This window comes from Anomaloglossus baeobatrachus, chromosome 5 (assembly GCF_048569485.1).
Source record: "Anomaloglossus baeobatrachus isolate aAnoBae1 chromosome 5, aAnoBae1.hap1, whole genome shotgun sequence".
NCBI classification, from domain to species: Eukaryota; Metazoa; Chordata; class Amphibia; order Anura; family Aromobatidae; genus Anomaloglossus; species Anomaloglossus baeobatrachus.
The window spans coordinates 558,566,659-558,580,084 of record NC_134357.1 but is presented as its reverse complement, the minus strand read 5'-3'; the positions used below and the strand labels follow the sequence as shown (position 1 = coordinate 558,580,084).

General features: G+C 47.9%; 1 protein-coding gene and 1 long non-coding RNA gene across 2 annotated transcripts in view; one reads left to right on the top strand and one right to left on the bottom strand.

The window, feature by feature from the left end:
- LOC142312356 (uncharacterized) overlaps positions 1-13,426 on the bottom strand; it is a 141,096-nt gene that overhangs the window by 1,574 nt on the left and 126,096 nt on the right. The gene's annotated exons all lie outside the window — the stretch shown is intronic.
- LOC142312345 (uncharacterized) overlaps positions 1-13,426 on the top strand; it is a 180,173-nt gene that overhangs the window by 60,667 nt on the left and 106,080 nt on the right. The window lies entirely within an intron of this gene.

The following is a 13,426-nucleotide window of genomic DNA, read 5'->3' as shown; positions in this document are numbered from 1 at the left end:
TCTATCCCCTTTTTTGCTCCACTACCCTCCCTCCCCCCAGATCCTAGTTTAAAAGCTCCTCCATCCGTCTGACCATTTTCTCCCCCAGCACAGCTGCACCTTCCCCATTGAGGTGCAGCCCGTCCCTACCGTAGAGCCTGTAGCCGACTGAGAAGTCAGCCCAGTTCTCCATGAACCCGAACCCTTCCTTCCTGCACCAATTTCTAAGCCACGTGTTTATCTCCCTAAGCTCCCGCTGTCTTTCTAGTGACGCTCGTGGCACCGTAGTATTTCTGAAAACACCACCTTGGAGGACCTGGACTTCAGCTTCTCTCCTAGTTCCCTGTAATCATTTTTAAGGACCTTCCACCTGCCTCTAACTTTGTCATTAGTACCAATGTGCACCATGACCGCTGGGTTTTCCCCAGCCCCACCCAGCAATCTGTCTATCCGATCCACAATATGCCGAACCCGAGAACCCGGCAGACAACACACTGTTCGGCATTCACGGTCTCGGCGACAGATGACCCTGTCTGTCCGCCTAATTATAGAGTCCCCTACCACCAACATCTGTCTGGGCTTTGCTGCACTCCAATTTCCCTCCTTCCTACAGCAGTTGTTTTCCTGGTTGCTAGGAGCAACGTCCTGCTTAATAAAACTTTATTAAGTGTAATTTCACATACAAACTTAGCATCTGTTCAACAACCCTTGAATTAAACATAGATTAGTAAATTTTGCTGGAAAAATTTGTTGAAAACTTCAAGATGTTCATTTAGACTACTTGTAGTCTAAAGGTACAAAAATTCAGGAATCCGGCACAGCATCTTCATAAAAAAACAAATGTTATTGATCCATTAAAATCTAATAAAACAGAGAAGACGCGTTTCGGGGACACCCTTGTTCACAATCCGTCTAAGGTACTCTGATTCAAATTAAAATTGAAAATGACTAAAAACTTGTATATACATGTATATCATATTACATTAGTACATTTAAATTTATTATAATTGCCACATAAACAATGATATATTTGTTGAGTTAAGCACTTATGGAAACTTCACGTAAGTTGTGATAGCAAACAGTGAGGTACCTATAAAATGTTTCACATGTGGAGTTAGCATATTTTGTATAACTCTTCAACTATACATAGTGTTGTGAATTTTTTGGGCAAAATTTGTTCGATTGAGTACATTTGATTATGCGTGTGTAGCATTATGTAACAGAATTTGAAATTTCGTTAACATACATAAATAAGCTATTTATGTGAATAGCTTCTGAACTATACATAGAGTTGATAATTTTTTTGGCAAATATTATTCAGGACATTGAGATGTTTATTTTGAGTACTTGTGGTCTAGGGTGCCTCTTTTCAAATTAAACTTATGTACGATTGAGTACGTTTGATTATGCGCGTCTAGCATTATATAACACAGAATTTCAAATTCATACAGAACCTTGAGACATTCATTTTGAGTACTTGTGGAGCAGGGTACCTTGATCAAAATAAAAATTATGTATGATCAGTTGGTTTTGGAACAGTTGGTGCACCATAGATGAATTAAAATCTAATAGCTAACTGCAGACTAACTTGAATCCGGTTTGATACACTGCTAATTTTGCAAGTTTTCCCACCTACAAAAAAATGGATGGCTGTAATTTTTATCGTAGGTACACTTTAACTGTGACAGACAGAATAAAAAAATCCTGAAAATTACATTGAATGATTTTTAAATAATTAATTTGCATTTTATTGCCTGAAATAAGTATTTAATACAATAGAAAAACATAACTTTCTATTTGGTACAGAAACCTTTGTTTGCAATTACATAGGTCGGACATTTCCAGTAGGTCTTGACCAGGTTTGCACACACTGTAGCAGGGATTTTGTCCCACTCTTCCATACAGATCTCTAGATCTTTCAGGTTTCGGAGCTGTTGCTGGGCACTAGTGAGTTTCAGCTCCCTGAAAAGATTTTCTATTGCCAGTCCAAGACCTTGAAATATTTCTTATGGAGCCACTCCTTAGTTGCTTTGCTGTGAGTTTTGGGTCACTGTCATGCTGGAAGACCAAGCCAAGACCCATCTTAAATGTGCTTACTGAGGAAAGGAGGTTTTTGGCCAAAATCTCACGATACACAAACTCATTCATCCTCCCTTCAATACGGTGCAGTCATCCTGTCCCTTTTGCTGACATGCACCACAGACCTCTGATATTTTAACCCCCATGCTTCATGGTTGGGACGATGTTGTTCCGGTTGTACTCATTATTCTTTTTCCAAACACGGCAAGTTGAGTTGATACCAAAAAGTTCTAATTTGTTCTCATCAGACCACATGCCTCCTCTGCATTATCTAGATGGTCATCTGCAAAGTTCAAACAAGTCTGGACATGTGTTGGCATGAGCAGGGGACCTTGCATGCCCTGTAGGATTTTAATATATTACGGCGTAGTGTGCTATTAAAGGTAATCTTTGAGACGGTGGTCTCAGCTCTCTTTAAGCCATTAACCAGGTCCTCCCGTGTAGTTATGGGCTGATTTCTGACCTTTCTCAGAATCATGCTTACCCCACAAGGTGAGATCTTGCAGACTGAGTAAGAGAGACAGTCATTGTCATGCTATTACATGCGGCGGGCGCATTCAGACCAAATAATATCTGACACACGACAAAAATACAACAAAACAATAGGACGAGTATGGGGGAACACTGGGGATACAATTACAACAGTGGGTCCTAGCTCTAGTGAGAGGGGTAGATGGGACACCTCTTATCCTCACCTTCAGCTGTCCCTACTCTCCTAGCCAGGCACTATACAGTCTCTTCAACTGTCACAAAACATGAAACCGAGACCCTGAAAAAACCCTGTAGTTGTTCTGGCTAGTGCATTGGGAGGTGGGAGATGCTAGCCTCACTGCTGCACTAAGATAACAGAAGGAAAGGTAAGACAAACAGAGTAGACAGCAACAAAAGGATAAAGTCCAGCTTCCGGAACACTTCTTCACAGCTCCTTCCACCAAGGTGGCCAGTATACAAATCGATTTGTATAATCAGCAAACATGGCTGAGAAACCTAGCTACTTAAAACACAAAGGGGTGTGGTTACAGAGAAGCTGCAGCTGACATGAACTGCAGGGAAACTGCTAGCATCAAAGCTGACATCAACTGTTTCAGCACCAAAAGAAATGAAACAGCATTTAAATGTAGAGTCCCAGATGGAGATAGCAGGCTCCAATCCTAAAGCTGTCACTAGTTTCCAAAAACAGGGAGACGACCGTGACAGTCAGTTTGTGTTTCTTCAATATTCTAATAATTGTGCCAACAGTTATTGCCTTCTCCCCAATCTGCTTGCTTATTATCCTGTAGCCCATATCAGCTTGTGCAGGTCTACATTTTTGTTCCTGGTATCCTTTAGACAGCTCTTGGCCATGGTGGAGAGGTTGATGTGTGATCGTGTGGACAGGTGTCTTTTATACAGGTAACGGGTTCAAACAGGTGCAATTAATACATGTAATGAGTGCAGAGTAGGAGCTTCTTAAAGGAAAAATAACAGTCTGTGAGAGCCAGAATTCTTGTGGCTGGTAGGTGATCAAATACTTATTCAATGCAATAAAATGCAAATTAATTATTTAAAAAAAAAAGTCATACAATGTGATTTCCTGTATTTTTTGGGGATTGCCTGTCACAGTTGAAATTACCTATGATAGAAAATTACAGACCTCTCCATTCCTTGTAGGTGAGAAAACTTGCAAAATCGGCAGTGTATCAAATACTTTCCTTACTGTATACAGAAACTGACTGGGCTGCATGTAAATGCTGATTACACAGGGGGGTGCAACCCTAATGACATCATCGAAGGCTCCTTATTCATGGATGAATACACCATGTGAATGCAAGATCCCATTATACAGAACGTGCCTATAAGATGCAGATGTCGCAAACACATGAACCTGCATCTCTCACACCATCTGGCAGAAATCTCATAGAATCCTGCCCTCTGTTACAGGGCTGCCCTTAGTTAACATCGCTGTTTAGTATTTCATGTTCCTATTTTGGCAAGGGGGCAAACTCTCCCCCATGGCGTCGTCATAGTGTCGTAATGTAAAATAGAGCTGTAAAGCCAAAAATTACTGCAACGAGGGGGAAACATACACAGTCATGTACATGTATAACTCCACTCTGTACACACCACACACGGCACTGCTTTGTACACATCACACACAAGGGTCTGATTCGTACTACGTATCACACACAAGGCTCCGATCCATAGGCACCCCACACAAGACTCTGATCCGTAGGCACCACACACACAAGGCTACGATCTGTAGGCATGACACACAAAGCTCTGATCCGTATGCACCACACACAAGGCTACGATCTGTAGGCATGACACATAAGGGTCCGATCCGTATGCACCACACACAAGGCTCATATCTGTATGCACCACACACAAGGCTCATATCTGTATGCACCACACACAAGGCTCTGATCCGTATGCCCCACACACAGCTACAATGACACTGCATGACACATAAGGGTCCGCTCCGTAGGCACCACACACAAGGCTCCGATCTGTATGCACCACACAGAAGGCTATGATCCATAGGCACGACACATAAGGCTGCGATCCGTAGGCACCACACACAAGGCTCCAATCTGTATGCACCACATACGGCTACGATCCATAGGCACGACACATAAGGGTCCGATCCGTAGGCACCACACACAAGGCTATGATTCATAGGCACGACACATAAGGCTGCGATCCGTAGGCACCACACACAAGGCTCCAATCCGTATGCACCACATACGGCTACGATCCATAGGCACGACACATAAGGGTCCGATCCGTAGGCACCACACACAAGGCTCCGATCCGTATGCACCACACACAAGGCTATGATTCATAGGCACGACACATAAGGCTCCGATCCATAGACACCACACATAAGGCTCTGATCCGTATACACTACACACAAGGCTACGATCCATACGCACCACATACATGACCCCGCCCGTACGCCCCACACACAGCCCTACTCTGCACCCACCACACAAGGCTCTTCTCTATACACGCCACACATGCGACTGCACTCCATACACATCATACATACACTGGTCCACTTTGTACACATACAGCTCCTTTCAATAACATCATACACACGACTTCACTCCACACACATCCTATACACACACACAGCTCTGCTCCATACATGTCGTACACACATGGCTCCACTCTGTTCATGTTGTACACACACACACGACTCCACTCCATTCATGTTGTACACACACACACACACACACACACACACACACACACACGACTCCACTCCATTCATGTTGTACAAACATGATTCTGTTCCATACACATCATAAACACTCAGCTCTGGTCCGCACATTGTATACTCACGGCTTCGTTCACTTCGCATATACACGTGTACAAGGTTCCAGTCCATACATAAGGTTCCAGTCTGCACACATTTCACACACAGCTCCTCTAATAGACGTCATACACACGTGGCTCCACTCTGTAAACACGGGTCTCTACTACATGCACACTCCAAATCTCTCCTGACCCCACACATACACTTCACCTCATCCAGCACAGCAGACTCCTGCATACACTGAAAAGCTGATCATGTGACCCTGACTCCTCCCCTCCATGTGACATCATCACAGGTCCTGGAAGCACAGAGCAGCCATATATCTAGTGTGCGGCTCTGCAGGTGGAGGTATGTAGATATTTCCCATTACTGGGTGCAGGTGACATTAAAGGTGTGGTCCGGCTCCTAAAATGTATTTTCTAACTATCTTTACCCCCTAACCACTTCTGCAATTATCTTTGTTATACAATCCCTACACGTCTTCCCATCCATCTATCTAATTCTAAAGGTGCTTTTTTTATTGCACCTCCTGTGATGTTTAGTTTGAGAGGATTCTCAAATGTGGCGTCACAGGAGGCTGGAGCTGCAGTCACTCCCCACAGCGCCCATCTCCACTCCTGAAAGAGGTCGTCATCAGGAAACAGCGCTACAGATACTTACTAGTTTCTTGCATCACCGCCCCCTGAGGATGTACTGGATTCTGGATGATGTGTGATGGACGGTGTGATCGAGGTTAGTGCAGCGCCGGCATGCTACTCCTATCTCTGCCGCCACTTCCGTTGTTTGTGTAAATGGTGTTATAGGTGGCAATGCTAGAGGTAGAGAGTAACACCAGTGCAACCACCTGATGACGATTCATTTGAGAGCATTGCTAGATGGAGTGAGTCACACCAGTACCACTCCCTGATGATGCTTTGTTTGAGGGCGGTGCTAAATAGAGTGTTCACACCACTGCATTTGAGAGCCTTGCTAGATGGAGTGCGTCACGCCAGCACCACTCCTTGATGATGTTTCATTTGAGGGCAGTGCTTGAGTTGGGCGGTGCTGGTGTCACTAATTACATCTAGCACTATCACCTGCGACATCTTTCACACAAGCAACGGAAGCAGTGTAAGGGGTGGGCAGACCCCTTACAAAGAGGTACAGTTTCCCCAGAATGTTAATGTTAATGTTGTTTAATAAAAATGTTTTATATTCATATGCACTGTTTTTAGGGGTTCCCCTAGTGGCCGGGTGGGACGGCTGTCTCCACAGAAACAGGGCAGAGGAGAGGAGGAGCCGGCAGCAGAAAGGGGAGGGAGAAGTTGGGTTGTGAAGGAAAAGATTAGATCCAGAAGGCAGTAGTGCCCGGGACGGGAGAGAAGAAGCAGAGAAGGGGCAGAGTGTGGGAGCTGGGTGAATAGGAAAGCCGGAGAGAAGAGGAGAAGGCGGAACCTCAAGTGCGAAGCAGTACCGGTGTGGGTCCGGTCTGTGGGTAGCCATAGTGGGAGCCAGGTGAAGTAGATTAGCCGGGCACATCCCCACTGGAGGAGACGTCAGGATCAGCTTTTTCCCCTCAGCCAAGAAGTGTGAAGTTATCTGAAGTGTTGTGCCTCTGTGAAGAAGTGTGTAATAAAATGCCTGCTGGTTCAATTGATCCATGTCTGCAGAGTCTCTGTACAACCGACGACGGCGTCTGCACCTCCACACTCTGCCCCACCAAGTCATCTCCTGTCCCAAAAGTGACGGCGGCACCAGGGGTAAGCCTAACAGAAGGGGCCACGACTACAATCCCCGAGGCACCCCTGGCACCCCGTTACATGTGGCGTAGTCGGCAGGATCCGGATCATATGCAAGGGGTCCCAACTCAAGAAGATGGAGACCAAGTGGTGCCTAGGGCACAGGATCCGGATTATTGGCGAAGAGTCCCGATCCCTTGGTGGGAAGAAGAAGTAGTGCCTGAGGCGTTGGACCGGGCACAAGATGGCGGCAAGATGGCCGTCGTCTTCAAGGACACAGTAAGCGCGCGAAGAATTGGCGCCAAAAGAAGAGCCTGGGGCTGGCCGGTGAAGAAAAAGAAGTACAGAGTACCCCGCCCAAAGAGGGGAGGTGCTGGCCCCAGGACGCTGAGAAAAACATGTGAAGTGGGCGGTGTTCCAGAAAAAAAGAAGAACCGCCGCGGAGGGGTCGATCTGATGTGGGAGACTGGGGGTGGAGTATACCCAAGAGCGGGAAAAGTAGGCACGCCTCCACTTCCTCCAGCATCTCCACTGACCCCGCCGCCATTACCGAAGACGCTGACTGCAAGCAAGATGGAGACCGCAGGAAAGCAGCAAGATGTGGTGGCCGCGCTAGCAGCAACTAACCTGGGCAGAGGACGCCCTAAGCAGACTGCGGCTGCGGAAGGACTTCCTTTCAACCTACCGGCTGTACCCGGAGGACCGGAGCGGCCCACGAAAGTCACCTGGGTTACGACCTGGGACGCCGCGACCGGAGAGACCACGACCGAGGTCCGAGCGACTTACACCGCACAGCTGCCGTCGGGAAACAGGCTCCTGGGAACCCCATACCTGTGCCCGGAGATACCCCCGCCAGTCGCGGTGGGATCTTCAACCCACGTAACCGTTCCGGCCCCGGAAGAACCATACGCCCGGGAGCTAGAAAAGGACGAGTGGGGTTTCTTCTGGGACCCAGTGCAGCCGTCGTCTCAGATTCGGCGGAAGTCCCCATCACCAGAACCCGACCCGGTACAGGAGAGGTTGCTGGCCGAGACCGTGGCCCGTGAAATGATGGCTGGTCCCCGGAGTGAGGAATTCGAAAGGCAGTGTAACGTCGGAACGGTGGTAAAGTTCAACCAGAAAGAGGGTTATGGTTTCATCGAGGATGAAGAGACCGGTGATCATTACTTTTATAACAGGGTGAACATGAACACTGAAAGCCTACCGCAACGCCTGCATACTTTATACCCGGGAGAGAAGGTGCGGTTCATGAGAGAGGTGGGATGCTGGGGCCTTTTTGCGGTCGGAGTGACCCGGATGCCCACTACCCAAGAGGCTGCCCAATGGCAGCAAGAAATCGAGTGGGAGGAATGCCAATACCGGCGGCGTGCACAGCAAAGACCGGTACTAGCGGAGATCTCCCACCTGAGAAGCACACTGGCCGTAGCCCCGGAAGTCATGCCCGGACCGAATGCTGACCCAAAGAAGGGGACCCCGGCGGTGCTGGCTATTCAACAGAGCCTGGTTACTCACCCGGTGATTGTCATGGGCAGTCCCCAGCCGTCCCGTGCAGCGACCCCATCACCCCCGTCGGGGGTTGAGGAGACAAGACCGGAGACCGGGACATCGGAGCCGACCGTCAATTACGAACCCTCCCGGAGGCTGCGCCGGTTGCCTGGACAGTCCTTGTCTGACTACGTGAAGGCTCAACGGGCCGAATGGCAACGTGCCTATCACCAAGAGTGAACTGTCAAGACCGGAAGAAGTGGACCGGTTTATGTTCAATACCGGCGTTGTTCAGAGCCGGAGAAGTTCTGCTGTTGCAATTTGTTCAAGCTACTGAGCCCGGAAGGAGCCTGACGCTGGACTGAGCCAGGGGTTCCTCCGTGTGGTTAAAGAAAACTTTGCTCTTTTGTGTTCCTACCGTCTAAGACTGGGAGTGCTGCAAAAGCCTCCGGGCAGAAAATCTACAAAGACCGGGAGTGCTTACTGAAGGCCTCCGGGCACGTTACCTACTAAGACCGGGAGCTCCCAGGAGGGACTCCGGGCGCCGGACTGGTGCGCCTCTTGCGTGTGCCCTAAGGTGGACATGTTTATAGTTTTATTATATGAATGTGTTTTTAGGTTTGTGCCTTGCCGGGAGGCTTAGGCTTAAAGAGGGGAGGTATGTAAGTGATGGGCAGACCCCTTACAAAGAGGTACAGTTTCCCCAGAATGTTAATGTTAATGTTGTTTAATAAAAATGTTTTATATTCATATGCACTGTTTTTAGGGGTTCCCCTAGTGGCCGGGTGGGACGGCTGTCTCCACAGAAACAGGGCAGAGGAGAGGAGGAGCCGGCAGCAGAAAGGGGAGGGAGAAGTTGGGTTGTGAAGGAAAAGATTAGATCCAGAAGGCAGTAGTGTCCGGGACGGGAGAGAAGAAGCAGAGAAGGGGCAGAGTGTGGGAGCTGGGTGAATAGGAAAGCCGGAGAGAAGAGGAGAAGGCGGAACCTCAAGTGCGAAGCAGTACCGGTGTGGGTCCGGTCTGTGGGTAGCCGTAGTGGGAGCCAGGTGAAGTAGATTAGCCGGGCACATCCCCACTGGAGGAGACGTCAGGATCAGGTTTTTCCCCTCAGCCAAGAAGTGTGAAGTTATCTGAAGTGTTGTGCCTCTGTGAAGAAGAAGTGTGTAATAAAATGCCTGCTGGTTCAATTGATCCATGTCTGCAGAGTCTCTGTACAACCGACGACGGCGTCTGCACCTCCACACTCTGCCCCACCAAGTCATCTCCTGTCCCAAAAGTGACGGCGGCACCAGGGGTAAGCCTAACAGAAGGGGCCACGACTACAATCCCCGAGGCACCCCTGGCACCCCGTTACAGCAGCGGCAGAGAGATGAGTAACATGCCGGTGCTCCATTGACTACAGCCACAGCACCAATCACCCATCATCTAGGATCAAGGACATCCTCAGAGGGTGGCAATGCAGGAAACTAGTACGTAACTGCAGCGCTGCTCTCTCATTACATCCTGTTCAAGGAGGGGCAATGGATGCTGTGGAGAATGACTGCAGCTCCAGCATCCTGTGACGTCTCCTTTGACTTGTCTCTCAAACGACACTTCCCAGGAAGTACTATTGTGAGCTCTGCATCCCTTATTTTCTTTCCCTCCCATATTGATGTATGAGGTTTTGATTATTACTGGAGAAATTGTATTTTGTTGACATTGTTGGGTTTATATGACATAACTGATCAATTTCTATTAATACAGTTTTGGGGAGTAGCAAAATTACAATTAGGGTTATTTCTTTACTTTTGCTCCAAGAGTATATATATATATATATATATATATATATATATATATATATATATATATATATATATATATTTATATTTATATATTATATATACGCTGGTTTTCATTATATGACTTTTCCAAAATACCAGCACATTTCCTGGAAGAAATACCTTTCAAAGGGGTGGAGTTATTTTTTTGTCGCGAGCCATGACAACTATGTAATCACATAGCAAGATGCCGAATATCTGCATAACCCCTTAACTGAGAGCATTGCTATTAACCGCAGTATTTAAAGGGAACCTGTCACCAGTTTTTTGCCCTATAAGCTGCAGCAACCACCAGTGGGCTCTTATATACAGCATTCTAACATACTGTATATAAGTCTTCGTCCTCTGGTGCCGGCACCGCCTCTAATGGCCATCTTTGTCGACGCCTCTGACGTCCTTTTGAAGTCGCGGTGCATGACGCGTCCGACGTCATAGGCACTCGCCGGCATTCAGGTCCTGAGCAGGCGCACTTTGATCTACCCTGAGCAGGGAAGATCAAAGTATTGTAGTACGCATGCGCGGGACCGGCGAGTGTGTATGACGTAGACGTGTCATGCACACAGGCTTCAGAAGGAGGACGAAGATGGCCAAAAGAGGCGGCGCCGGCACCGGAGGACAAAGACTCCCATCTAAGCCACATCCACCGCAGCGACCGGTTTAGGGGAGTATTATAAAGTGTTTTTTATGTTCTACACAGCGTTCTGGGCTTGTTACGATTGCTGTGGCCTGGAGACTATGTTCGAATTTCTTGCTACTGCACATGTGCGAGCACTGGAGACTATGTTCGGATTTCTTGCTACTGCACATGTGCAAGCACTGGAGACGAAGTCCTATCTTGGAGCCATTGCACATGTGCGGGTGACATCATCGCTGACACGAGGTCACATGTCTCTGACACCTTCTATGCCGATTGGTCGCAGGTCATGTGCTTGTGACGCTTTGCTCGGTGATAGGCCAGCGTGACGTCATTGCTGTCATTCTGGCAGCGGATTGGCTCTGGTGTCCTCCATCTTGGATGAGGCACAGAGTCTATATAAGACCCTGATGCACGCCGCCCGGCGCTCAGTCCTCTTGGTTCCTGCATAGGAGTAGACGCTCTGTGCATGTCCCTTGCGGCACCAATTCTATCTAGGTGAGCGTTATCAGTAGGGTAACGCTCTTGTACCTTGCAGCTTATGCTGTGGTCCGTATCCTCGCACCTTAGTGAAACGGACATAGGCAGGTGCTTGCTGCACATGGTCTGACTGGGCCTTGTGGTTCTACTCTGAGGTGAGCGCTATCGGTAGGGTAGCGCTCCTGTACCTTTCAGCCGTACTGTTGTCCGTGTCCTCGCACCTTAGTGGAGCGGACATAGGTAGGTTAGGTGGTCGTTGCCTTCTAGGGTAACGCTCCACTACGCTGCCTCCTGCAGCAGTCCGTATCCTCGCACACTAGGGGAGCGGTCATAGGCAGGAGTTTCAAGCTAGCAGCCTTGCTGCTGTCCGTATCCTTGCACCACAAGTGGAGCGGACATAGGTAGGTGCCATATTGCACACACTACACCTAGTCTCTGTGACTGTTAATGGAGACAGGTGCTTTCACGCTCACAGACTGTGAGACTTCTATGCACTTTTATGTTGTATTCCTCACTCTTTTGCATTTCCACTCTTATGTTATTCTAATAAGGTAGTCGCTGTGACTTAAACAGTATACGCCGCTATTGGTCTTGGTGACACTGTGACGCAATAGTGTCAGTACCGCTTTGGTGGTACAGGTTTCCCCTATCCTCTGCCATACTCTACAGCAGAGCTCTGCACGGTGGACCCTGACTGTCGGATAGCCTTCCATTCCCTTATTATCCGACAGCCCCCATAACAGGGCTCTTATATACAGCATGTTAGTGGTGGTGGCCGCAGTTTATAGGATAAAAAACTGGTGACAGCTTTGACTTGGATTTATGCAAATCCATGCCAATAAAACACTCCTTTTTACAGTCCCAGCAAAGTCTATGAGATTTCTGAAATCTTATACACACACACACACACACACACACACACAAAACACCTCCAGGATTTTCGTGACGGTTTCCTGAACCACCTCTGATTTTGCTGCATTATGAAAAGAATGAACATGTCAATTCTTTTCAGCGCTTTTGCCATGGTTTTGCAACCTAGTGACAGGTGGACTTGCAGATACCCTGGATCGGCGGGTCTAACCGAATTAATAAAAAACCCGGTTCCAGCCCGGAATTGGTCCAGGGTATCTGGCCTGCACTTAGTAAAATGGAGATTGGGATTGGGGGATTGGAGCAGGCATGCTATATTTACCGAATCACCGATGCAGTTGTACGCTCCCGCAGCTCCTCCACTTCTCAGGTCATTACCTTCATTACATATTCACTGCTTTCATCTGTGATTGGTTGCAGTCAGACGCGCCCCCAGCCTGAGTTACAGCATCTGACTGCAACCAATCACAAACCCTGTCTGCGGGTCTATTGTACAGAGAATGAGAGAGCCGCATGTTCAGCAGTGACCTCACTTTTGCTAATTACGGTCACAGCTGTGACTGGAAATCACCTGAGTGAAGTGACCGGTGATCATGTGGCTAATTAATTCTCTGAAGCTCACAGCGGGCAGTCTTGTTCTATGGCCACTCGCTGTGATCTTCAGATGTAGCAGAGCTGAATTGTCGTGGAACCTCGTGTGGATTATGTCGGACCTGCAGGGGTGATTATGGGGTTAATAAAGTCGTGAAAGAGGGGGCTTTTTGTATTTTATTTCAAATAAAGGATTTTTTCGGTGTTTGTGTTTATTTCTTTTCACTTATTACAGATTGGTGAAGGGGTGTCTCAGACGCCTGCTCTTACCAATCTAGGGCTTAGTCGCATCTATTAACTGCGATTAACCCCTGATATTACCCCGATTGCCACCACACCAGATCAATTCGGGAAGAGCCTGGTAAAGTGCTGGGATTGTCGCATTTAATGGATGCGACAATCCTGGGTAGCTGCAGGCTGTTATTTTTAGGCCGGGTCTCTCCAGCCTGAGAATACCAGCCCCCAGCTGTGGGCT